The sequence below is a fragment of the Dermacentor variabilis genome, chromosome 4 (genome assembly GCF_050947875.1).
Source record: "Dermacentor variabilis isolate Ectoservices chromosome 4, ASM5094787v1, whole genome shotgun sequence".
NCBI lineage: Eukaryota > Metazoa > Arthropoda > Arachnida > Ixodida > Ixodidae > Dermacentor > Dermacentor variabilis.
This window is the reverse complement of record NC_134571.1, coordinates 210,689,886-210,716,024: the sequence shown is the minus strand read 5'-3', so window position 1 is coordinate 210,716,024 and position 26,139 is coordinate 210,689,886.

Here is a 26,139-nt window from a genome sequence, read left to right as displayed (position 1 = left end):
GTTCGGAAAAGAGCGTTATACTCGAATTCGGCACTTTGACTTATTTTGTTGATCTTTGCTTTGGATTCCGTAAAAGCACATCTCCGATACAAGCTAGAGGCAATTCACGCTGTCCTGCTCCTTTAGCTGAGCCAGGGCACAAAAAGAAGTTCTTCGCCGCCTTTCTTATTGTTTTCTTCTGGCCGTTAACCGTTCGCCTTGCAGACGACTCTCTAGCTCTCGCCCACTGGAGCGAAGCCATATTGCAATTACGCGTTCGAGAGCGCTATTCACGACAGACGCGTGTGCGCTCGAGACGGCGGCGAAATACGAAACCACTCTAGCTAAAGAGAGAAGAAAGTGGGGCGGCACTCTGGAGGTTCCGGCGCATTATTATCGAGGCCATGGGCGATGTCGGCCGCGCTCAGCCATTCGTTGAGCGGAACCAATTCAGACTCGGGAGTGCACACAACATGGAGCCACTTCTGAAGAAGAGGTATTTTCGAAAGGAAACGCAGCGTCCTGCGTTTGACACCATTCGTATTCACTCTCGCTGGTCGCAGTTCAAGTCGGCGAAGGCGCAATGGTCACCGCCATGTATACGCTTCTCCGTTTGCTATCTATAAGTTGCGCGCGGCCGCATGCGGTAAAAGAGCCAATAGTTCGCTTTTGTTACCGAGGGGGGAGCAGAAGGCAAAAGTATTATGCTATAACCGACACTAATGTAAGGGAATGACGTGCACAAAGGCAAGCAAACCTACTTGTGGGCACGTAAATAACAGCACGTAAAAGAAAGGATGAGACAAAATATATTCCCAATTTCGCCCGCCGGCGAGGAATTGAAAGCGATAGAAGGGCTGTGCGTTGCGCCGAAGACGTCGCATAACGGTAACCTTAGGAGGAGCGCCTACGTGGGTGTTACAGGCGTCGCGCATCGATTTCGCTGGAGACGAGATCCAAAGAAAATCGTTTGCGCAGCGCCCAAAGAAAAGGCTAAACAGATTTAGCTTCGACCTTTACTACTCGTTTTACTCCGACGATCCTCCGACGATACCGATGATACGGTATATCCAACAGTGGATATACAGGTTCGTTGGACATTCCGTATCAATAAATACACATACACGCGTCTGTGGCGCGCAAACCAACGTGACGTTTCTTTCTTTTTATTTGATTTTAATAATTACTCAAGCTTCGTCGTTGTTGCGAACTTCGCATATGATGCCGGCATGCCGTTCTTTGGCGTGTCAATGGCTGATAGAAATAGTGCATATAAAATATTTTTGCAAATAAATGAATTCAATCCGCGATCGACTTTGGATTAAATGGCCAAGGTCGGGGAAGGTGCGAAGTCCATGCGCAGCGCAAATGCGTTGGTGCTTAATGTTGCAAACATGACTTCAAAACGAAGCAGAAGATGTACGCGACAAGTCCGCTAGCAAAGCGGGAATGTTTATTCTTGACGTATTCTCTGTGTGACATAAAATATGGCACCTGGAGCAGTTTTAGCCGGCTGCCAGTAGAAATATTATATTATCGAGAGCCGCTACTCTTGTTCTACTTTGATTTAGATCAGTAATGTTGATATAGAAATAGAATATCTGTCGCGTTTGGTCCCTTTTTTAACAGTTAAAGGCATATTAGACCACCTTGTTGTTGTCCAGCCTACTAAACTTACAGTGCTTTGGTAGGATAAAACAACCGAATGTGACAAATGTTGAAAGTCGGACATGGGTACATAGCGCTTAGGAAGACGAACACATGGAACATATGACGTGTGCTTTCGAATTTCGACATAAGTGTGCCTTTCATGCTTGCATGTCATTGCTCCAGTAAAGCCAGTCCAAGGGGGCCTCTACTGTACTGCCCGCGTGTTCCTTGACGCTGTAACCATTTCTCACCAGAGGTTCTTTTGCCGTTTATTCCTTTGTGCAATGACACAGCACTACTTCGCTGTTCCATATTTAGATTAAGGAGTAAATTGTGCATGTACGGAACAATTGTAATTTAAGCGTGGCACTGCAGGCTTAACCGCATGGTTAAACACGGCGTATTTCCCCGAAAGCTGTTACATTATGAGATCAAAAGCCCCGCGTAAGGACTATTGTGCAGCTACCGTGCTAACCAACGGCAGTACACAATGTTAACATGGTAACTTCAAACTTGGAGCTGATCAGTAAAGGGACCATTTGTTGGCTTTATGCTTTTGTTTGGCATAAAAGAGTTGTAATTTCTTATTCAAAATATTACACACACTAATGTATAATTCCTGCAGGGCGAACAACAAGACGCCCTGCAGGAAGCCATCGACAGGACCGAGCAATATCTACACCGCTGCGGTCTTTCATGCGCGCCGCAATAGTCGGAGCTCCTGATCCTCAAAAAGCGGAAAAGAGGGCGGCCTCCGCAGGAGACGCCTGACCCAACGTTGACACTAAATGGAGTCAAAATACCCAAGGTGGACACACTCTGTATTCTGGGCCTCACTTTCCAGAAGGACGGTGCCGGTCTCGCCGCCATTAAAAAACTGCAAGCGACAGTTACCCAAGTCGCACACTTGGTGCGAAGAGTGACAAACAAAAACCACGGCCTGAAAGAGCAGGACACAATCAGATTAATACAAGCACTGATAATCAGCAGAGTCACTTACGGCACCCCGTACCTGGGTCTCAAGAACAGCGAGAGAGACAAATTGAACACCCCAATACGAAAGACCTACAAGCTGGCACTGGGGCTTCCACCGACGACGTCGACGGAGAAGCTACTCAGCCTGGGCGTCCACAATACTTGGGAGGAACTAGCAGAGGCACACAAGACGAGCCAGATAGAGCGACTCAAGCTCACCAGCACGGGTAGGGACACGCTAATAAGACTGGGCTACCCAGTCGAATATGAGTCCACAAAACAGCGGGTTCCTAGCTCTACCCCTGAGGGAGAAGATCACCGTGGCCAGCATCCCGAGAAACATGCACCCTGATTACCACAGAGAAAGGAGGCGAGCGAGAGTGAAAGCTCTGCGTAAGGCCTACGAAGGACCAAAACAAGGAGAAGTCCGATACACCGACGCGGCAAAGTACAAGAACAGAGCGGCCCACGCTATCAGCGTGATCAACGGCCAAGGACAAGAGGTAGCAGCGGCCTCGGTAAGCACTCCAGACATCGACTGCGTGGAAGAAACGGCGATAGCCCTGGCGGCCACTACGGGCCAGCGAGAGGAAGATCTAATCACAATCATCACCGATTTACAAACAGCATGCAGAAATTACCAAAAGGGCCGCATTTCCAAACAAGCCCTGAGCATCCTCGAAAAACGAGACAATTTTCCAGAAGTGTACATTGTCTGGGCCCCGGGACACGAGTCCCTGGCGGGTAATGTAGCAGCTAATGCCGCTGCCCAAGATCACATTCTCCGGGCTATCCCAACGGGTTCACGAGCACCGGTAGACCAACAGGATAGCGTCCCGAAAAGATACGCCGATATCCTGAGCCACTACAGATTGGGTAGGAGGATCTGTCCAACCCCGCATCCCCAGCTGACAAGAGAAGAGGCGGTGATCTTCCGAAGACTACAGACCGGCACATTCCTCCACGGCACCCTGCTACACGCCATGTATCCTACGAGCTATGCTCACAAATGCGCCTTCTGCTCTACGCCCGATACCCTCTGCCACATGGTGTGGGAACGTCAACAAAACCCACCGACACCGCCCATCACCGGACCAACCACCGAGCAGTGGGAGGCCCAGCTGACAAGCTCGAGCCCTGAAGACCAGCATCGCGTGGTGAGCAGGGCCAAGCTATCAGCTCAGGCCCACGGCATCCTGGACTTGGGACGCCGCCCACTTCGGACGATTTTACCGTCGGCTCATTTCTACTAATAAAGTTTATTCCTCCTCCTCCTCCTCCTACCATACAAACAGCACACAACGAATACGTACCGTTCTTGTATCGCATTTCCAGTCGTTCTTGCTTCTCACCACTCTGAACACTAGTAGTGAGGTGCTTGATGAAACTTGATCATTTCTCGGAAAGAATAATGATAAAATCCTGCGGTTTTGCGTGCCGAAAGCACGATATGGTTATGAGGCACGCCGTACGTAGTACGGGAGGACTCCGGATTCATTTTGGCCCCTTGGGGTTCTTCAAGGTGCACCCAATGCACGGTAAGCGGTACACGAAAACAGCAGGTGATTAGTTTCAAATGCTTGCGCATCGTTCAGATAACTCCCACAGGAGATTCTGCGTGTAATCTCGTTTTTTCTTTTTTAGTTTGTGGCGTACACTCAGCACACAGTACTTCGGCAACTTCCGCATTCGGCACAGATGATCGCCAACAGCTTTGCACACATTATGCGCGTGTTTATTCGAGAGTTGTTTAGGGGCCCTTTAAGGGAGCAAGTGGGAAAGCTCTCTCCCTCGGTCTTGCACGAGTACATCGTCCCTATACGACGAACACGCCAAATGTGTCAGAGCTCCGCACTCCTTTTCGTAATTAGCGCGCTACGCCATGGAAGCTATGCAAGAAATTTGGTCATAAAAATCACTCCGCGCGTTTCGCTGCGCGCGAACCGAGAATACTCGCGCTGGCATGCGCACAAGCCTCCCTCGACGAGCTGTGACACGAAAAAGGAAAAAAGAAAAGGCAAGCAACAAATAGAAACACGATATAAAAGCGCCTATTAGCAGTCGTATAGGACAGTTCGTTTATATTTGAGGAATAAAACTTGATTAGTTCATTACTTAGCCTAAAGAAAGAACAATATCGCATAATCGCTGCCAAGAAACGCCGAATTATTATTATTTTTTTCTTTGCGAACGCAGCCAACGCAGAAAGTCCTAATAGCCTCCACAGCGCTGTACACGATGTAAGAAAGGAAGTACGGCTTGGAGGAGGGAAGCACTCGTAATATATTTTCTTTCCCCTCACGCTGTACAAGCGTATGTGGCCTGATGGGAAGAGCATCGGCTGCTGCGCTGAAGAACCCCGATTTAAATTTTTGTTACATTGCGACCGAAGATACCGGGCCGCAAGCCGGATGTAGGAATGAAACCCGGGAAGCGATCGCATAAAGCGATTCGCATTAAATAAAAGAGGGAAGGTGCGGGCAAGGCGATAAATTGGGAGTGCGACTTCCAAAATTTTTGTTCCTGCTCGTGTGCATACAAACAGATGAAATGACAATCAAAGTTTCACCAGAGACTGCGCAATTCCCTTTGATTTGTGCAACAAACTAGAGCGCCACGTGGCAGGGTTATATAATTAAAGTTCATTGACTATGAGATGTAATTCCATATAACGGGGTGTATTTTTTGTAGGTTGATGATTTCCAGATCACATGTTGATATTGTAATATGTTAGCATATGAGCGGCAACTTGAATTGATCATAACTTGTCTCACAGCTTGGAATAAAATAAAGACATGTTTACTTTGTTCTTTTTTAAAGTCAGTTACCCGTATTCATCTCAGCAGCGCAAAGCCATAGTCACTAAGCGACCGTGGCGGGCTAGGTGTTGCCGAATATGACTTTTTTCTCAAACCTGTGCATCCACTTTTATGTTTCTTACTTTTAATGGTGTGTAGTTAGCATCCCTGCTTCACTGTCACTCTGTGTCAATCAAGTGTGTGGACAAATGCCTAAAGAGGGAGCGCAATTCAGAAAAGAACGAACAACGGCGTTGAATGCCCTTCTTCGTAGCAGACGACTGTTACGAAGTCCGAGCTCGACCTTTTTCCTCCCGTTCGAGGAACCACGGAGAGAAACCGCGCGGCGATCTCGAGGAGAGAGGTGCAAAGTGGCCCTGGCGCAGCCACCGCTCAACCCGGCGACCCACCATTCTCGGACCAACGCAGGCCTCTGCGGGCAACGACGCCGGCGACCCGCGCAAAGCTGGGCCAACTCACAACCGCTACGTCGCTCGAGCCCGCCCGGAGGGTATCCCCTTAAACACGTCCCCGGCCTTCCTGCCTATCTGCGCTAATTACGCCTGCGATTCTAGCCCCGGCGGCAGGCGCGGAAGAGGAGGAGGCCTCGTCCCGCCCTCGCCAATTCAGTTGCCGCTCCTCCCAATGCCGTGCAGCGTTATGCAAGATGCGGTTCGCGCCAGATGATCAGGCCTGGATAGTCTAAACGACGCACTGCGCTTCTGCGGCGGCCGCGTCGTCTGCTATCGACAACGGCGAGCAGACGTCAGTGCATCTCACCTGGAATCACAGTAAGGCTCTTAAGTTAGGTGAGTTAGGTGTTTCGCTTAGACACTAATCTACGCCACGAGCGTTGCTGAAGATTGACGCCGCTCTCTCCTGAGCTTGGGTAGCTGCATTTCCCTGGCTGCCAACAGCTCCGCATGACTTTAAAATGTGCATACGAGTGCAGACACACGCACGCGTGACGCAGGCACCGCTTCGGTGCGAAGATGGGACGCAGAAAAGAATGCGCCCACCAAAGAAAGGGGGCTATCGCCGATGGATGGATGGATGGATGGATGGAAGGTAGGAGCGTCCCCTTTGAAACGGGGTGATGGCAGTTGCCACCATGCTCAGATTTTTATTTTGCCTTTTATTTTTATCTGTGTTGTGTGTTATTGAATTTCTCGATTTTATTTAAATACGTCTTCCTACCCTTTTAACCTTATGTCACCTCTCTGCTTTTGTGCCACCAATCCTCCAATCGCCTTTTGCTAATTTCCACCGCATATTTATTTACATGACTATTATTATCTCTGAACCCTAGGGCCTCAGGAAGGGTGACTGTGGCCGCATCGACATCGGGCTTGATACCACCACATTTTAGTATGAGGTGTTCCATTGTTTCTACATATTTACCACACACAGTACATGTCTCCCCAGGTAGCACAAAAGAGATACGTAACGTTTTCGTAGCGTTTATCCAAGACGATAAAAACGGGTTAAAGAAGACACGAATGAGAGAACTTCGGCGGGAAAACGTCGGATATCTCTGCTAATGTCCGGCTTAATTGCTTTCTTGAGACGATCTAGAACAGGTCTGCAAGACGTATTCGAAAAGCTGGTCTAGAAATAGGATTGGGAAAGACACAAGTAATCCCTTTGCCAAAACTATTCGTAACCAATTTCTAAACGTTTTTAGGACGTTATCAAAAAGCTGGTCTAGAAGCGGTCTTGAAAGGTTTACGATCATCTGAAGCTAATTTTCGCGGGTGACGGGCGCGATGAGACATCGTTGTTCAAAACACGCGTTTAGTTTCGCCTCACGCGACTGGCCTATGCCGCGCAGACGTCGTCAGCCGCACCCGTTGGCACGGCCTAGGCCAATCGCGTGAGGTGAAACTGATCGGGCGTTTCGAACAACGATCTCCAATCGCGCCCCAGATGAGTAGAAGCGTCGGTGTTGACTGTAAGAGCCATGGCGCAGTGCCAAGCACTGTTCCCCGCGTGGCCGGCGCATCGTCTACCAAGTCGCACGAAAATGAGCCTGTTAGGAATAATAAATCCTTAATACCGCCTTTAGTAAGCTACGATGCTTACAACCACAATGGGAATGACATCCTGCAAAGAACAAATGGCCACGTCTTGGCAGGTGGCCAGACCAAGCCCTTCATGCCAAGAGTGCATGAAATGAGAACATTGTGACAAAGCAAGAACACTTTATTAAAATGTAATGCTTATGCAAGGTTCGAACAAACTGTGTGGGAAATGCAAATAGAAATAAAAGTACATCAACAATGACAAAAGTCGCAGAAAGGATTCGTAATGAACTCGAAAGTGAACGTTCACTAGCACATAAACAAAATTCCAAGTACACATACAAAAATGAACAGAAAAACCTGGACTGTACTAAAGTGTCTAATTTATCATAGTAAAGTGCGCGTGCTATTAGATGGACTAGAGTTATGCAGAAGTGACATCGGAGCGAATGGAAGAAGTAGACTGAAAAATACAAGAGTATGAATTGGATGGTAACTGCCTCCAAGCAATGTTACCAATCATCTAGAAGCTTGAAAAGAGCACAAAAAGAAATACCACCGCATACCATCATAAAACAATCCTGTGACAGAAATAAAAAAAATGGGAACAATGCAAAATTGGAAATATTGCCTTTAGGATATATCAAAGAATAATAATATTTGGGGTTTTACGTGCCAAAACCACTTTCTGATTATGAGGCACGCCGTAGTGGAGGACTCCGGAAATTTTGACCACCTGGGGTTCTTTAACGTGCACCTAAATCTAAGCACACGGGTGTTTTCGCATTTCATCATCATCATCATCAGCCTGGTTACGCCCACTGCAGGGCTAAGGCCTCTCCCATACTTCTCCAACAACCCCGGTCATGTACTAATTGTGGCCATGCCGTCCCTGCAAACTTCTTAATCTCATCCGCCCACCTAACTTTCTGCCGCCCCCTGCTACGCTTCCCTTCCCTTGGGATCCAGTCCGTAACCCTTAATGACCATCGGTTATCTTCCCTCCTCATTACATGTCCTGCCCATGCCCATTTCTTTTTCTTGATTTCAACTAAGATGTCATTAACTCGCGTTTGTTCCCTCACCCAATCTGCTCTTTTCTTATCCCTTAACGTTACACCTATCATTCTTCTTTCCATAGCTCGTTGTGTCGTCCTCAATTTGAGTAGAACCCTTTTCGTAAGCCTCCAGGTTTCTGCCCCGTAGGTGAGTACTGGTAAGACACAGCTATTATATACTTTTCTCTTGAGGGATAACGGCAACCTGCTGTTCATGATTTGGGAATGCCTGCCAAACGCACTCCAGCCCATTCTTATTCTTCTGATTATTTCCGTCTCATGGTCCGGATCCGCCGTCACTACCTGCCCTAAGTAGATGTATTCCCTTACGACTTCCAGTGCCTCGCTGCCTATTGTAAATTGTTGTTCTCTCCCGAGACTGTTAAGCATTACTTTAGTTTTCTGCATATTAATTTTTAGACCCACTCTTCTGCTTTGCCTCTCCAGGTCAGTGAGCATGCATTGCAATTGGTCCCCTGAGTTACGAAGCAAGGCAATATCATCAGCGAATCGCAAGTTACTAAGGTATTCTCCATTAACTTTTATCCCCACTTCTTCCCAATCCAGGTCTCTGAATACCTCCTGTAAACACGCTGTGAATAGCATTGGAGATATCGTATCTCCCTGCCTGACGCCTTTCTTTATTGGGATTTTGTTGCTTGCTTTATGGAGGACTACGGTGGCTGTGGAGCCGCTATAGATATCTTCCAGTATTTTTACATATGGCTCATCTACACCCTGATTCCGTAATGCCTCCATGACTGCTGAGGTTGCGACTGAATCAAACGCTTTCTCGTAATCAATGAAAGCTATATATAAGGGTTGGTTATATTCTGCACATTTCTCTATCACTTGATTGATAGTGTGAATATGGTCTATTGTTGAGTAGCCTTTACGGAATCCTGCCTGGTCCTTTGGTTGACAGAAGTCTAAGGTGTTCCTGATTCTATTTGCAATTACCTTAGTAAATACTTTGTAGGCAACGGACAGTAAGCTGATCGGTCTATAATTTTTCAAGTCTTTGGCGTCCCCTTTCTTATGGATTAGGATTATGTTAGCGTTCTTCCAAGATTCCGGTACGCTCGAGGTCATGAGGCATTGCGTATACAGGGTGGCCAGTTTCTCTAGAACAATCTGTCCACCATCCTTCAACAAATCTGCTGTTACCTGATCCTCCCCAGCTGCCTTCCCCCTTTGCATATCTCCTAAGGCTTTCTTTACTTCTTCCGGCGTTACCTTCGGGATTTCGAATTCCTCTAGACTATTTTCTCTTCCATTATCGTCGTGGGTGCCACTGGTACTGTATAAATCTCTATAGAACTCCTCAGCCACTTGAACTATCTCATCCATATTAGTAATGATATTGCCGGCTTTGTCTCTTAACGCATACATCTGATTCTTGCCAACTCCTAGTTTCTTCTTCACTGTTTTTAGGCTTCCTCCGCTCCTGAGAGCATGTTCAATTCTATCCATATTATACTTCCTTATGTCAGCTGTCTTACGCTTGTTGATTAACTTCGAAAGTTCTGCCAGTTCTATTCTAGCTGTAGGGTTAGATGCTTTCATACATTGGCGTTTCTTGATCAGATCTTTCGTCTCCTGCGATAGTTTGCTGGTATCCTGCCTAACGGAGTTACCACCGACTTCCATTGCACACTCCTTAATGATGCCCACAAGATTGTCGTTCATTGCTTCAACACTAAGGTCCTCTTCCTGAGTTAAAGCTGAATACCTGTTCTGTAGCTTGATCTGGAATTCCTCTATTTTCCCTCTTACCGCTAACTCATTGATCGGCTTCTTATGTACCAGTTTCTTCCGTTCCCTCCTCAGGTCTAGGCTAATTCGAGTTCTTACCATCCTGTGGTCACTGCAGCGCACCTTGCCGAGCACGTCCACATCTTGTATGATGCCAGGGTTAGCGCAGAGTATGAAGTCTATTTCATTTCTAGTCTCGCCGTTCGGGCTCCTCCACGTCCACTTTCGGCTATCCCGCTTGCGGAAGAAGGTATTCATTATCCTCATATTATTCTTTTCGGCAAACTCTACTAATAACTCTCCCCTGCTATTCCTAGTGCCTATGCCATATTCCCCCACTGCCTTGTCTCCAGCCTGCTTCTTGCCTACCTTGGCATTAAAGTCGCCCATTAGTATGGTGTATTTAGTTTTCACTCTCCCCACCGCTGATTCCACGTCTTCATAGAAGCTTTCGACTTCCTGGTCATCATGACTGGATGTAGGGGCGTAGACCTCTACAATCTTCATTTTGTACCTCTTATTAAGTTTCACAACAAGACCTGCCACCGTCTCGTTAATGCTATAGAATTCCTGTATGTTACCAGCTATATTCTTATTAATCAGGAATCCGACTCCTAGTTCTCTTCTATCCGCTAAGCCCCGGTAGCACAGGACGTGCCCGCTATTTAGCACTGTATATGCTTCTTTCGGCCTCCTAACTTCACTGAGCCCTATTATATCCCATTTACTTCCCTCTAATTCCTCCAATAGCACTGATAGACTCGCCTCACTAGATAACGTTCTAGCGTTAAACGTTGCCAGGTTCATATTCCAATGGCGGCCTGTCCGGAGCCAGTGATTCTTAGCACCCTCTGCTGCGTCGCAGGTCTGACCGCCGCCGTGGTCAGTTGCTGCGCAGCTGCTGGGGACTGAGGGCCGGGGTTTGATTGTTGTGTTCATAGGAGGTTGTGGCCAAGTACTGCACCAGGGTGGCCAATCCTGCTCTGGTGAGGGAGTGCGTTACCGGTTCTGGTCACCGGGATCAGGCCACACTCCAGGCCTGTTTGTGCAATTTTTTTTTATTCCGGTGGAAAATTGCCGGCACCAGGATTCGAACCACGGACCTCTTGCATGCGAGGCGCATTTCGCATTTCGCATTTCGCCCCCATCGAAATGCGGCCGCCGTGGCCGGGATTCGATCCCGCGACCTCGTGCTCAGCAGCCCAACACCATAGCCACTGAGCAACCACGGCGGGTGTATATCAAAGAAGGTAATGGCGAGAAAAAATAACCATACAACAAAAAAGCAATAAAGTGAAATTAGTACAGAATACTTAAACGGGGGATTCAGTGTAACAAGTGAACACTACTGTAGTACAGCGAACGATGAGACAGTAATGCTGCATCTTGCCACTCCAGAACGTGAGAAATGAATATGCAAGCCTCATATTAGCAACTTACATAAACATGGAAATAAACTGGAATGCACTGGAAGCTGCATTTGTGTAACAAAGGAAGCAATGGTCATAATAAATAGTAAGCGCTTTATCTAAAAAGCCCTTTACAAGAGGCAAAGTTGTACCTCTCTGGCAAAAATAAAGTTGCAACGAATAATTTGCAAACCAGCAAATACATTAATTAGCACACTGACATGTCACACTTTGCGCACATCTCCAGTCTCCTAAAGTAAAGAAAAGCACTCTGAATGAGAAAAACGTTTAACACATGTAGCCCAGAGCAAATTCTTTGCCAGTTCACTCACACTTTCACATCCAAAAACATTTGCCACAAAGTCCAGGCACAGTTCCACTGATGTTTACCAATTCACCCCCACTTTCACGTCCAAAAATATTTGGCACATAGTCCAGGCAGAGCTTCATAGATAAACAGCTTGAGAGCACCCTACTGATTATTGTGCAGTCCCGCTGCTGGAAATAGAACTGCCGCACATGCTGGTATATAGTGGTTTCAATCTAGACACACTTGCTGCCCTGGACAGGTATGTTCAGATATCTGCACTGGTGCTCTATTTTGTCGAAGTAGACACATTGATGCACTACGCTGGTAATTGAAATGTTTTGAATGCACAAGTATTGGCTTCACCAGAAAGACTTGCCCACATACCACCACTGGCATATATATGCACTTGCTCTTCACTCAGTAGCATTGAACTTAAAGTGTTCCCTATGTGGGAGCCATGTGTAAAACCGGTGTCACACGACCACCCTCGATCGCGATCAAGCCCGATCCGGATCGAAATTATCGATGCGACTGGCACACTCTCGTAGCTTGCGCAGAGGAGCCATCACGACCGAGAAATTCGATTTGTAACGGACTGGATAGCGGCTAAAAGAGCCCCGTGTGAAACCGGTACCAAATAATGCACAGACGTACGCTAGGAAAATGTGTTGCACAAGGACCGAGAACTGCGACATGCGCTGTTGTGCGAAGCGCGCGAACAGAACACATGTATATATATATATATTAAAAAAAACTGCGAGAGCGCTTCGCGAACTCCATGCGCACACATAGCACCCGCACGAAATCGGCAGGCCGCGGTAAAGCGCGAAGGGCGCACAGCGTACATTCCGACACATGTCCCAAACTGCAAACAATCGTACTACCTAAAGCATACAAGTTATTTTATACCAAGGGCATACTCGACTCACGTATGCAGTATGCACAAGAGAGTTATGCAGCGTACATGCTGTATCCATTCGCCAAATAGTAAAATTGATAACAAGCACAAAGCTACAAGGAACTCAATACATTACTACCATTTGAGGCGTCAAATAAAATCGAATTTGGCCGTTTCATATATTGGACACAATATATGGACACATGTGGTACACGGTAATACCATGAAATACCCATCACGTGGGTAAAGGGGGCGAAAACACAATCGAGAACCTGAAGCGCAAACGATAAAAGCACGGTATGGTGCACGCAAAATTCTGTCAGTGCGCTGTAGCGCGAGGGAAGAAAATAGCGTCAGCACTTGACCTCACCTTTTGGGATACCGCACTAGTAGTGAATCATTTAAAAAAAGCCTGTTTGAACCAGTTCCCTTGTCTGCAACACTCTTGCTAAACGGGAGACTAAAATACCACGATGATGGCTCTATTGCGGAGATCGGCAAGGTGCGCACAGACAGAAATTTTGCCGCCTTTCTTCGCATTCTGCAAAATGCTTTCTTGTTAGGATCACGCATAGCGGCCGACCCCGACGCTAGGGACACACAGGCACGATTTCGTCCCTCTAACTTTCGTCCTTATACTGCCCTTAACGCCTTAATTACAGCGTCAGTGAAAAGGCGCCTCACATAACATGACAATGAACTTGAAGAGCTGATTAGTGCCCTCCACTCCGCGCCCTCCAATTGAAAACACTACTGATTTCCAAATTAAACTACACAAACAGATCGCACAACCCAAACTAATCACAGAACGTCGTTTTCTTGACGGCAAAACCCTGCAACATTTACATGACAAAGGGCAGCGGCAGCACATTCAGAACAGCCGTTATCATACCACAGCGCAATGCAAGTGCGATACCGTTATTATGCCCGGCTCAAACAGATCGCACAACCCAAACTAATCACAGAATGTCGTTTTCTTGACAGCAAACACTGCAACACTTACATGACAAAGGGCAGCGGCAACACATTCAGAACAGTCGCAAACAGACCATAGTGCCATGCGAGTGCGATAACGTAACTATGCCCGGCTTCACGAATAACGTGGCCGCCTTGATCACATAACAATTGAAAACACTACTGATTTCCAAATTAAAACCACACAAACATATCGCACAACCCAAACTGATCACAGAATATCGTTTTCTTGACAGCAAAACACTGCAACACTTACATAGCAAAGGGCAGCGGCAGCACGTTCAGAACAGCCGCAAACACACCACAGCGCAATGCGAGTGCGGTGACGTGACGACGCCATGACGACGCGACTATGCCCCGGCTCGCCCGGCTGCCCGGCATCACGAATCACGTGGCCACCTTGGTCACATGATTTGACGACGGTATCGCCACCTTGCGCAAGGTTGGATCGCGTTGATGGGTTGTTGAATATTGTAGAAGCCGCTAAAGAGTCTGACGCGCCGTGGCGTGGCGGTGGCGTTTTGAGTCGTTTGCAAAACGTATTCACCCCTCGTTTTTAAGCTATCTTGTTTGGAACGTCTTTGATGCGTCGATTTTGGTCAAAAATCCGTTTCAGACGTTGAATCCCTTAATACGACGTTTTCAAGACTTTGTGTGCTACCTGGGTCTTCTTCTTCGTTAAATTTCTTTTTATAGCCCCGCGTTCTAAGACATCCTGATCTAGCTTCAAAGAGTAGGGCACTGCCTCTTGAGTTATCATAAAACGCTTCCTTCCTGATCTGCTGTTTCCAATATCGATATAGTTCCACACTATGCTTCTTTTCCATTGAATTTATCCAATTTTTACCTTCCACGTTTTGATCCTGTCGTTTAATGCTCTGTCTTTCTTCGTCCTCGTGTTTGGCATACTTACTGGTTAGCTTCCTAGTTCTTTTCCGCCATTGTGAGTCAACGCTCTTTCTGTATAGGTATTTGAACACCTTAGCTGCCCACCTGTTATCGTCCAATTTCCTCAGATGTTTTTCATATAGGATTTTACTCTGAGCTTCCCGTGCTTCGGTCGATGCCCAGCCCATGTCCCCCTGTACTGCTTCGTTTGTGGTTTTCCCGTGAGCACCTAGTGCTAACCTTCCCACAACTCTCTGATTTACTTCTAGTCTCGACTGAACCTCTGCCTTTAAACACAGGACCGCATTCCCGAAAGTAAGCCCCGGCACCATTGCTCCCTTCCAAATACCTCTCAGTACCTCATACCTGTTGTACCCCCCCATACCTGTTGTACCCCCTCCGATGGATGGATGGATGGATGGATGTTATGAGCGTCCCCTTTGGAACGGGGCGGTGGCTTGCGCCACCAAGCTCTTGCTACTATACTGCCTAATATCCTACCTAGGTTAACCAATGAGAAACAAAAAAACAAAAAAGACACTATGAACTACCACGTCCAAATTTTCTGATACCCTATTGCGAACTGTGCTTTTGTACGTCTCCGTCTTTTGTCGTTTCCCTACTTTTCTTCCACCAATCCTCCAATCGCCTCTTACTGATGTCTATTGCGGACCTGTTTGCTTTACCATTGCTCCCGCTGAACCCAAGGGCTTCAAGGAGGCCAGTGGTGCCTAAATCGACCGCTGGATAGACGTCTTCACATTCTAATAAAATATGCTCCGTCGTTTGCCTAGCTTTACCGCAGCAAGCACATGCTTCTTCTTCCTTCTTATATCTCGCTTTATAGGTGCGTGTTCTAAGGCATCCCGATCTCGCTTCGAAAAGTAATGAGCTTCCCTTTGAGTTATCATAAATGGTTTCTTTCCTAATTTCGTTTTTCCCCTTAAGTAATTACTCATGGCAGGTTTCTTTTCCATTGCCGCCACCCATGAGATTAATTCAGCCTCTCTGACTTTCCGCTTGACCTTCTTTGTTGCTGTGTTGCCCACCCCACAGGCCGCATACTTGCTGGTAAGCTTCCTAGTTCTTTTCCTCCACTGTGAATCAATGTTTTGCCTGTATAGATACCTGAACACTCTCCCAGCCCATTTACTTTCCTCCATATTCCTCAGCAGTTCTTCATACTCAATTTTACTGCGAGCTTCCCTCACTTCAAAACTAGTCCAGCCCATATCCCCTTGCACAGCTTCATTTGTAGTCTTCCCGTGAGCGCCCAATGCGAGGCGACCCACTGACCTTTGGTTCCCGTCGAGTCCTGATTGTACCCCTGATTTAAAGCAAACAACCGCATTTCCAAAAGTAAGTCCGGGAACCATTACCCCTTTCCACATACCTCGGAGGACCTCGTACATATTGTATCCCCATAGCGCTCTGTGCTTCATTATGGCTGCATTTCTCTTCCCCTTGACTGTTATGGTTTTTTCCTGTGTTTCCATATATCCGTTGCCTTCGTTTATCCATATACCAAGGTATTTATATTCTGTTACCCGAGGTATTTCTTGGCCCTGTATCTCCACTGTCTGTTCACTGTTTTCATTGAATACAATAACACCTGATTTTCTAACACTAAATTTCAAACCTAAATTGTTGCCTTCCTGTCCACAGATATTAGCCAGACGTTGCAAATCACTTTGCTTGTTTACGAGCAACACAATGTCGTCCGCATAAAATAAACCTGGGAGTCGCTGCTCTATTACTGTACCTGCCTGTTTGTATGATAGATTAAACCCGATATTACTTCCTTCTAGCGCCCTCTCCATCCTCACCATGTACATCATAAACAGCAGCGGGGATAAAGGGCACCCCTGCCTCAGTCCCTTGTTGATATGAACTTTCTCCGCGCTCCTCATCCCTTCCCATTCAACGCAAACAGTATTTTCTAGGTAAATCTCTCTCAAAAGCTGTATACAATCGTTACCTAAGCCTTCCCCTTCCAGAATATCCCACAAAATGCTGCGGTCTACGTTGTCGTATGCTCCTGTAATGTCCAAAAAGGCCACATACAACGGTCTGCTTTCTGCTTTTGATATTTCAATACACTGAGTAAGAACAAACAAGTTATCATCCAAACGCCTACCTATTCTAAAGCCATTCTGAAGCTCTCCCAAAATGCCATTATTTTCTGCCCATGCTTGAAGCTTTAATTTGATTGCCTGCATTGCTAGCCTGTATATTACCGATGTAATGGTCAACGGTCTATACGAGTGAATTCTGTCTTTCTCCCCCTTACCTTTATAAATTAAATTCATTCTACTTTGTCGCCAACTGTCTGGTATTCGTCTATCTTTTAAAGTTTTTTCAACTGCTTTCACGAGAGCTTCCTTACTTTTTGGTCCCAGTTCATTTATCAGCCTAACGGGAACCTCGTCTAGCCCTGTGGCTGTGCGCTTAGGAATTTTCTCTTCCGCTTTCTTCCAGTTTAAATTTGTAAGCACTAGCTCCTTTCCCCCTTGGGTCTCTTTCATGCTCTTTTTTTCTTCAAATACAACCTTGTCCTTGCCTTGGAAAGGTTCGGCTGTTACTTTTTGGATGTAATTTATTGCTGCTTCTCCTTCCAGTCTGTTTTCATCTTCGTCTAGGATATGTTGTTGTATTGTTGTTGACTTCCTGCCTAATAATTTTATGTGATTCCAAAATATTCTAGGTGCGGCCTTCTTTTTCTCACGTATTTCTGACAACCAACTTTCACTTTCACATTTTAATTTTGCTTGCACCAGTATTTGAACCATAGACTTTTTCTCCCGGTATATTTCCCATTTACTGGTTACTTCATCCTGTGGCGACTGCGCCTTCTTTGCCTGCCTGTGCTCTCGAGATGCCTTCTGTCGTTCGGCGATCGCTTCTCGTATCTCCTTGTTCCACCAGCTCCTTGTTCCTCCGCTTCCACCAGATGGAAGCGGAGGCGAACGCCCCCCTGCGGCGACTGCATGGTGCCGAGACGCAGGCCGCTGCGCCACGACACGCAGCGGCCACGAGGTGAAGCCAAGGCTGCAGGCGCCACAACCACCGCTGCAAACCCGTCCCTCGGATATTGCGGTGTGGTGTGACCAGTGAAGCTGGCCCCATCGCGCGAAAATCTGAAGTCCATTTCTACCCCATGTCATGGGCCTTCTTTTGAGCCGTGCTAATTTATTTATTTATTTATTTATTTATTTATTTATTTATTTATTTATTTATTTATTTATTTATTTATTTATTTAAGGTAGAACGTATAGATAGGTACATGTGTGCAATGTATTCGACGTATAGATGTGACGACTCACAGCTACCAGGCTGTGGGCCGCTCCACTGTAAAATGCAAATAAAATGCAAGACATCAACGATACCATTCGTATGCCCATACGCCAACAATAGGCGCCATCCACTTAGGCTTCGTGACTTCAGATAAAGCTTAAGAAATTTACACAGACAGCTTTCCTAATACTTGGAGTTTTAAAAATCTCATATATTAAGAAATAAGATTTAGACACTGTCCTAAATAATTCCTCAACTTATTGGCGACAGAAATTTCATTCCATACGAAAGCACTCCCAACTTAATTCAATTTCATATGATACGTGTTACGACGCATCGACAGGCTAAATTGAACACTAGTCTCATTCGGTCTTGTTTCTTTTTCCATCTTACATCATGGGCCAAGTCGCATGTTGAACTTGTCGGGTCAAACAAAAGAAGTAGCCTACATACTAAGCGTTCGTTACAGCGCAACACAAGACAAGGACAAAAGAAGCTATAAAACGACGACCGGTATAAACGAAGGTATAAACGACGACCAACTGACCCAACTTGCCGTCTTGATGAAGTAGCCTAAGTTCCCAACAGTAAAACGAGAAAGAAAACATCAAAAGTGGCCTACATTTCATACCTTCATAAACAAACAGCAAATTTTTACGATTGCGAGAACTACATGACCCAAGAGCAGTTACGGAAGGTGTGTCCAGTTCGACAGCACTTGAATGCGCTAATTTAAGCTAGTTTCGGAGAACTTTTATGGCCTCATTACGACCACGCCTATGAATTTTCCAAGTCCGCGACGGGTTGCTTAATAGGAATGTTAGTGATGACTCTATTTTTTTTATAAGCGAGGAATTTTTTTATTTAGCGAATACCTCAAGGACTACTGGGCCGGAGCATTACATGAGGGGTGGAAAGAACATGGCAGACAGTGTAAAAGTTAGGTAGGATGACTTGAATAATGCTTTTCTTTAATGACGGTCTTGAAAGGGTAGCGGTTTTGGCTAGACTGGTATATCATAATTAGCTCTCGCTATTTATGAGAGTTTTGAATCGAGAAGCATTAGTGATAAGAGCGGTATATTTATTTATTTATTGAGTACCTGCATCGCCTTAGAAGGCATTACAGCAGGGGGGTACATACATATATACATCAGTTGACACTCATTTCAACACACAAAGCGCGGTAAAACGTTTCATTACATTGTATACCAACAATATTTGACGGGAGAGCATTTTACTCCCTCGTGGTCCTGTAAAAAAATTCATAACGCAAGGTATCACCCTTAAAAGGAAATTCATGGAGTTTCAAGGCATGGTCTCTTCTACGGGAAATGTACGATGGTAATTTAATATATTTATTTCTGTCGATGCCTACTTTAGAATAGTAAACACTGTGAGTCTGAGGCACTTTCTTCTATCCTTTAGATCTTGCCAATCAAGTCTGCGCTTGCCTTCGGTAATACTGAGGTTTTTGTCGTAATTACTAAGGACGAATCGAACCGTCCTATTCTGAATTTTTTCAAGTAAATCGACTAACTGACACGTATAAGGATCCCAGCATATACAAGCGTACTCAAGTACCGAACGTACGTGAGTAAAATACAGCTGTTCTTTCAATTTACTAGGTAATTGGCCAAAATTTCGACGGAGGAAGCCCAACTTTCGTGCCGCCTTCTTTCTTACCTCCTGTACATGCCTGTTCCACCGTAAATCCGAGGTAAACCAAACTCCCAAGTATTTACATTCCGTAACCCTGCTTAGAGTAGCGCGATTTAATTTGTACTCGTATGTCTTGTATGAATGTTTCCTTGTAAAGATGATGTTTAAACATTTTGAAACATTAAGTGACATTTCCCATTTCGCACACCAAGTTGAAAGATTGTCTAAATCACTCTGAAGTGAATAAAAATCGGAATCACTATCAATAACCCTATATACTACGCAGTCGTCTGCAAACATCCTGAAAGATGACATAATACCACTAGTAATATCATTTATATATAATAAAAATAAGAGGGGCCCCAACACAGAGCCTTGGGGTACTCCAGACGTCACTGCAGCAAGATCAGAGGAGATGCCATTGAGAACCACAGACTGTTGTCTATGTGAAAGATATTCAGATATCCATGCAATTACCTTTTTGTGCAACTTGTAGGCGTGTAATTTGCTAAAAAGTAGGTCGTGAGCCACAACGTCAAATGCTTTACAAAAATCTAGAAAGATGCAATCAATTATCTGCCTTTTGTCTATTGCTCGAGCCAAATCATGAGTGAATTCTACAAGCTGCGTAGTACAAGGAAAACCCTGCCGAAATCCATGTTGGTTTGCGTTTAATAGATTATTTTTAACTAGATGTGACATAATACAACTATATATAACGTGTTCCATTATTTTACATGTAATACTAGTCAGAGACACCGGTCTGTAGTTCTCAATGCCGTTCTTAGGCCCACTTTTGTGTACAGGCACGACATTTGCCAATTTCCAGTCGGAAGGTACGGCACCCATGTCTAAGCATTTTTGGAAAAGACGGCGTAAATACAGGCATAACGAATCACAACAACTACTAAGCATTGCTGCTGCTATATCGTCTGGTCCATTCGCCTTTCTGGGAGAAACATTTTCTAATAGCTTGCGTACACCTTCCAAAGCAAACTCAACTTCGGGCATTTCTTCATTGCATAGCGAAAAATCGAGACTTACAATCCGAAACTGGCGATTACTAAACACAGGAGAAAAATAGCTACCAAATGCTTCAGCTTTGCGCTTGTCATCATCATGTACCATGCCTAAGTATTCAAGAGGAGGGACAGAATTGTCGTTCTGTCCACTATGCCGAATATACTTCCAAAATTCTTTGGGATCTTCTACAAACCGTTCCCCAAGACGAGCAAAATAAGATTCCTTAGCCGATTTGGCTGAATTCTCAAAATCAAGCTTTAGCCTCTTTAGTTTGGATAAGTTTTCCAGGGACCTGTGTTTTTTATACTTTAAGTATACCCTCCGCACCCTGCGCAGCAAGATGCGCTGTTCCTGCCGAAACCACGGTTTATCTTTATCATGTTTAGATGAAAGCATCCGAGTTGGAACGAATTTATCTCGAAGATAGAAGAGCTTTTCTTTAAAGCTTTCCCACAACTGTTCAACGTTCAAATCATCCGCTAATGTGCCAAACGTTGGGAAGTACGAATTTAACGACTGATTTATAGAACAGTAATCAGCCTTACTATACAAGAACACTTTTCTAGACGGTTTTTTCACTATTGGCACATTTGTAACACTAACGTCAGCAATAAAAATATTATGGTCGCTCAATCCAGATAGTGAATGAACGTCTGATACAATACCAGACCCATTACACAACAGCAAGTCCAAGACATGGCCAGTACCATCATCACGCGACGCACTGAGGACATATTGTTCAAATGCATGAGTGTCCATTAGATCAAAAAACGAGGAGTACAAACAACCACTAACAGAATTCCTGGGAACTGCACACGACCAGTCAATTTCAGGTAGGTTAAAGTCCCCTCCGATCAAGACACGGTCATTCTTCAAACACTCCAAAAAGTCAGAAAGTTTGATCAACTGCTCATACGATGCGCTTGGTGGACGGTAGTAGGAGCTGAACACCATGCTTTTTCCATTTACCAGCCGAATCTTACAAAATACTGCCTCGATATCAAGTAGTGGGCTTGCTACATGAACGCAATGTATTCTACTATTTACAAGAATAAAGACACCTCCACCATAGTAAGGCCATTCCAGTTCTCCACCATACGCAGAAAATACGATTGCTGGTATGGTGTCGTACGGCAAGATGTGCGTACTGTTGCGTACTCCAGGGTAGCGTTCCGTACTGCTGCCGAGAAGTAGCGACGCCTGCCTATCGAAGCTCGGCCGACATTACTTATTGGGTAGCATGGCGTTGTCGGCGGGCTGCAGGCATCCGGTAGATCATGGCGACCAAGCAGGGGCGAGACGATTTGCTAGTGCGAAACTTGCACTGTTTATTCAAAGGTAGTTGAAAGAAAATAAGAAAAGCATGAAGTATGAAGTCTCAAGTATGAAGTATCTCAAATTACATTTCGGAGCCCCTTAAATAGGCTCTCTACAAGTGTGGGCGGGATCTTGCTTCCGCCGATGACACGTGACAGGCACGGAGAGAGGGCCCCTCCTCCTGCAATACCGAGCACGGGAAGCAGAAGTCGATCCTCTTTTCGATGAATCCGGGGAGAAGGTCGGATGAATGACCTCTCCAGCGCCGTGGGGTCCGGCCAAGAGAAGGTGAAGGGGATGAGGTAAGCACACACGATGCCACGACCATGAGAGGAGGGGAAGGGGATGAGGTCGCCCGTGGGTTCCGGCTCAGGGGGTAGGGTGAATGACCTCTCCGGCGCCGTGGGGTCCAGCCAAGAGAAGGTGAAGGGGATGAGGTCGCCCGTGGGCTCCGGCTCAGGAGGTAGGGTGAATGACCTGTCGCCACGTGGTGTCAGACGCCAGCCCTAACAGCATCTCCGGCGGGGGAGGAAGATCCCGACGTGTAGGGGCCAGCAGCCGCTGTACGAGGGATCGGCGTTTCGGTATCAGGATTCCCCGTAGACGTCACGAACCCTTCGTTCGTAGCAGGTAGATTCCGGGGAGTGGTCATCCGTCCTCGTGGCGCTCTTGTGACTTTTCTCCTTGGTCCAGTCCGGTGAAATTGGTCTTTGCAAGCAGGTCTCGCAACTTTTCGTCTCCTGCGTGGGCAAGCAATCACCCCAGAACAGTGCCGGACCCACAACCACAAAGCAGCGAGCACAAGGCCACTCTCCCCCAAGACACACCCGGCTTTTAACAAAAAAAGAAAACCCGCTACACCTTCCCCATTTCCTACGCGCGTCCTCCCCCCCTTAACACTAAAAACAGCCATTTCTTGAAGGCGTTAAGACGTGGTTATTAAAATCAGCTAACAATCGGCTTCACTTCGGAAAAACATATGAATGCACGAAAAATATGCCACGGAAACCCGGATGAGCATGAGGCTTTCGATACTCTAGGGGCAACGACTTAAACCGTCGGCATTGCCGTTAGCTTACCCTTCTTGTAGCGAATATCGAAGGTATACTGTTGAAGAGCCAAGCTCCAGCGCAAAAGTCGACCGTTTTTCGTAGACATGGACTGCAGCCATGTGAGGGGACAGTGGTCAGTCTCTATGGTGAATCTTGAGCCAGCGATATAGCAAGCTAGCTTCTGTACCGCCCGAACTACGCAGGCGCATTCCTTTTCTGATGCACTGTATGCTTCGTCACGAACTGAAAGCTTTCTACTGGCGTACAGTACAGGGTGTTCGTTCTCGTCATCTTTCTTTTGACAGAGCACCATCCCCATACCCCTCTCACTGGCATCACACTGAAGGATGAATGGCTTAGAGTAGTCGGGCGCGTTCAACACTGGCTGACTCGTTAGTGCGTTCTTCAGCATACTAAAGGCATTTTCTTTTGCGTCATCCCACTTTACCGTTTGTGGTTCTGTTTTTCTGAGAGCATCCGTTAAAGGACTCGCAATCTCGGAATACCGTGGAATATATCTTTGGTAATAACCCGCCAAGCCAAGGAATGATCTGATGTCCCGCTTGGTGCGTGGTTGCGGGAAGTTGTCTATCGCGGTCAGTTTAACCTCGGAAGGCCGACGATGGCCTTGCCCTATTACATGACCTAGATAAGCTACCTCCGCGCGCCCGAATTGGCATTTGGGAGCCTTAACAGTTAAGTTGGCCTCTCATAGCCGACACAACACGGTTCGCAGGTGTTGCATATGGTCCGCCCATGATGAAGAAAAGATAGCTATGTCATCGAGATAGGGAAGTGAAAAGTCCTCCATTCCTCGTAGCACCTGGTCCATAAGGCTAGAGAAGCAATATGGCGCATTCTTCAATCCAAAACTCAGGACTTTCGGACGAAAGGTTCCCATCGGGGAAATAAACGCTGCAAGCCTGCTTGCCCTCTCGGTCAACGGAACCTGCCAATACCCTCTGACTAAATCGAGCGTAGAAATGAAATTAGCACTGCTCACTTTCTCAAGCCTTTCCTCGATATGCGGTATTGGATAAGTCTGGTCCTTCGTGATTAAATTGAGCCTGCGGTAGTCGATACATGGCCGCGGCTCTTTTCCTGGGACCTCAACCAAAATAAGAGCTGAGGTATAATCACTCTCTCCTGGCTCGATTACACCCGCCTCTAACATCTTCTTTATTTCAGCGGTCATGACTTCACGTTGACGAGGCGAAATGCGATAAGCTTTCGAACGAACCGGGTCCGACGAGGTTAACTCGATATCGTGAATGATCGCAGTCGTCCTGCCCGGTGTGTCTGAAAATACGTCTTTAAATTCAAACACGAGTTCCCTCAGTTCGGCCCTCTGAATGGGATTCAACTCCGCCTGTTCCACTAACTTATCAATGGTCTCGTGAATGTCTTTTGTCTCCGTCACGGCTGTTAACTCTGGTAAGTCGACAGGCATTTCCTCAGATTCGTTATTCAACGAGGTTTTCAGGTTCATTACCTTTTCCCCAACTTCAGTGTCGCGTGCGAGCCGTCTTGTCATAGTAATACTCAGCATTGCTTTGTGCCTTACGCATTTCCTGCTCAGCGATCATTGCGGCACGGCTTACGTTCAATAACTTGCTGCATTCTGCTTCTCGCGACATTTCAGGCTCCGCTGCTTTCCTGATTTTTTCATTAGCTGGCGTACTTTCCACTTCATCCCCTATAGGGCTATCCTGTTCAGTACTGGTTGACGAATCAGTTGTCAAACCTGTTTTCTCCACCACTGGACATTCGTACACTGTCTTGGAACGAGTTAGGGCTTGCACTGTGCCCTCACTAAACCCGATTCCCTTGCGTCGTAGCAAATCCTCTGATTTGTTAGAAAACAAGTATGGATACTGCGGCGGGAGATGTGCCGAGACGGCGGCTTCAGTGTCCAGCACTCCGAAAGGGCCTTCAATACGAATTTTGGCCACCGGGAGACAAACACTGGAGTCCTCTACGGCTTGCCTTATCGAAGCACATTCCCCCGTGAACTGGCCTGCCTCTACGTACGACGGATGCACTACGTCCATTGTGGTTGCCGAGTCGCGAAGCACTCTACACGGTTTGCCGTTTACCACGAGGTCTCGAATGTAGGTTTCTAGCAAGTTCAGATTGTCTACGTTACTAGTTAGTGACATCAACACTAGTTTGGGATTTCTTCATCCGACGGAGATATTCCCCGTTTGCCGGCAGTTGTAGCAAACTACTGGTTTCTTGGCCTCGAAAGTTTTTTTCTTTTGCTTTTCTGCCCTCCGTTCGGGTGACTCCTTTTCTCCTTCGCTGTCCTCGTCACTACTTTTCCCTGAATCTGATCTTTCCTTTGTTTTATACCGACTCGACTTTGACCATCGTTTTGGCATGTCGGGTCTGCATTTATTCATCTCCTCCTTAGGAGCTTCGCTGCCTTCGTCCGCACGGCGAGTTACGTACTCTTGAGCGAGATCGGCCGCTCTCGAAACAGTGTCTACGCCTGGCCTATCCTGAACCCAATGCTTGATGTTTACTGGCAGCCGGCGGTAGAACGGTTCTAAGGCAACGCACTGCATTGTCTTTTCGGCATCGCCGAGTGCACCCTCTTCTCTGAGCCATTCCTTCAGGTTTACCTCCAAGGTGTATGCAAAATCTGTATATGACTCACTTTTGGTCTTCTCGACTTCCCTGAACTTTCGCCTGAATGCTTCAGCTGATAATCTATACTTTTTACGCAGATTTGCTTTGACTTCATCGAAGTCCTCTGCTTCTTCTTTCCCCATGCGGGCGATAATATCAGCTACCTCACGTGGCAGTAACGTAAGCAAGCGTTGCGGCCACGTGTTTCTCGCGAATTTTGCCTTCTCACACGTGCGCTCAAACTGTACCAGAAAAAGACCTATGTCCCCTCCTACTGCGTAGGGTGCCATCAAGTCTGTCATTCTGCGCTCGCTTTCACGTGCCTCTGTGCTAGGTCTTTCGCTATTTTGTGCTTTCAGAAGCTCAATCTCTAGGCGCTTCATTTCGAGTGCGTCGCGTGCAACACGGTCGCGCCCTTCTTTTTCCTATAGGCGCTTACGCTCT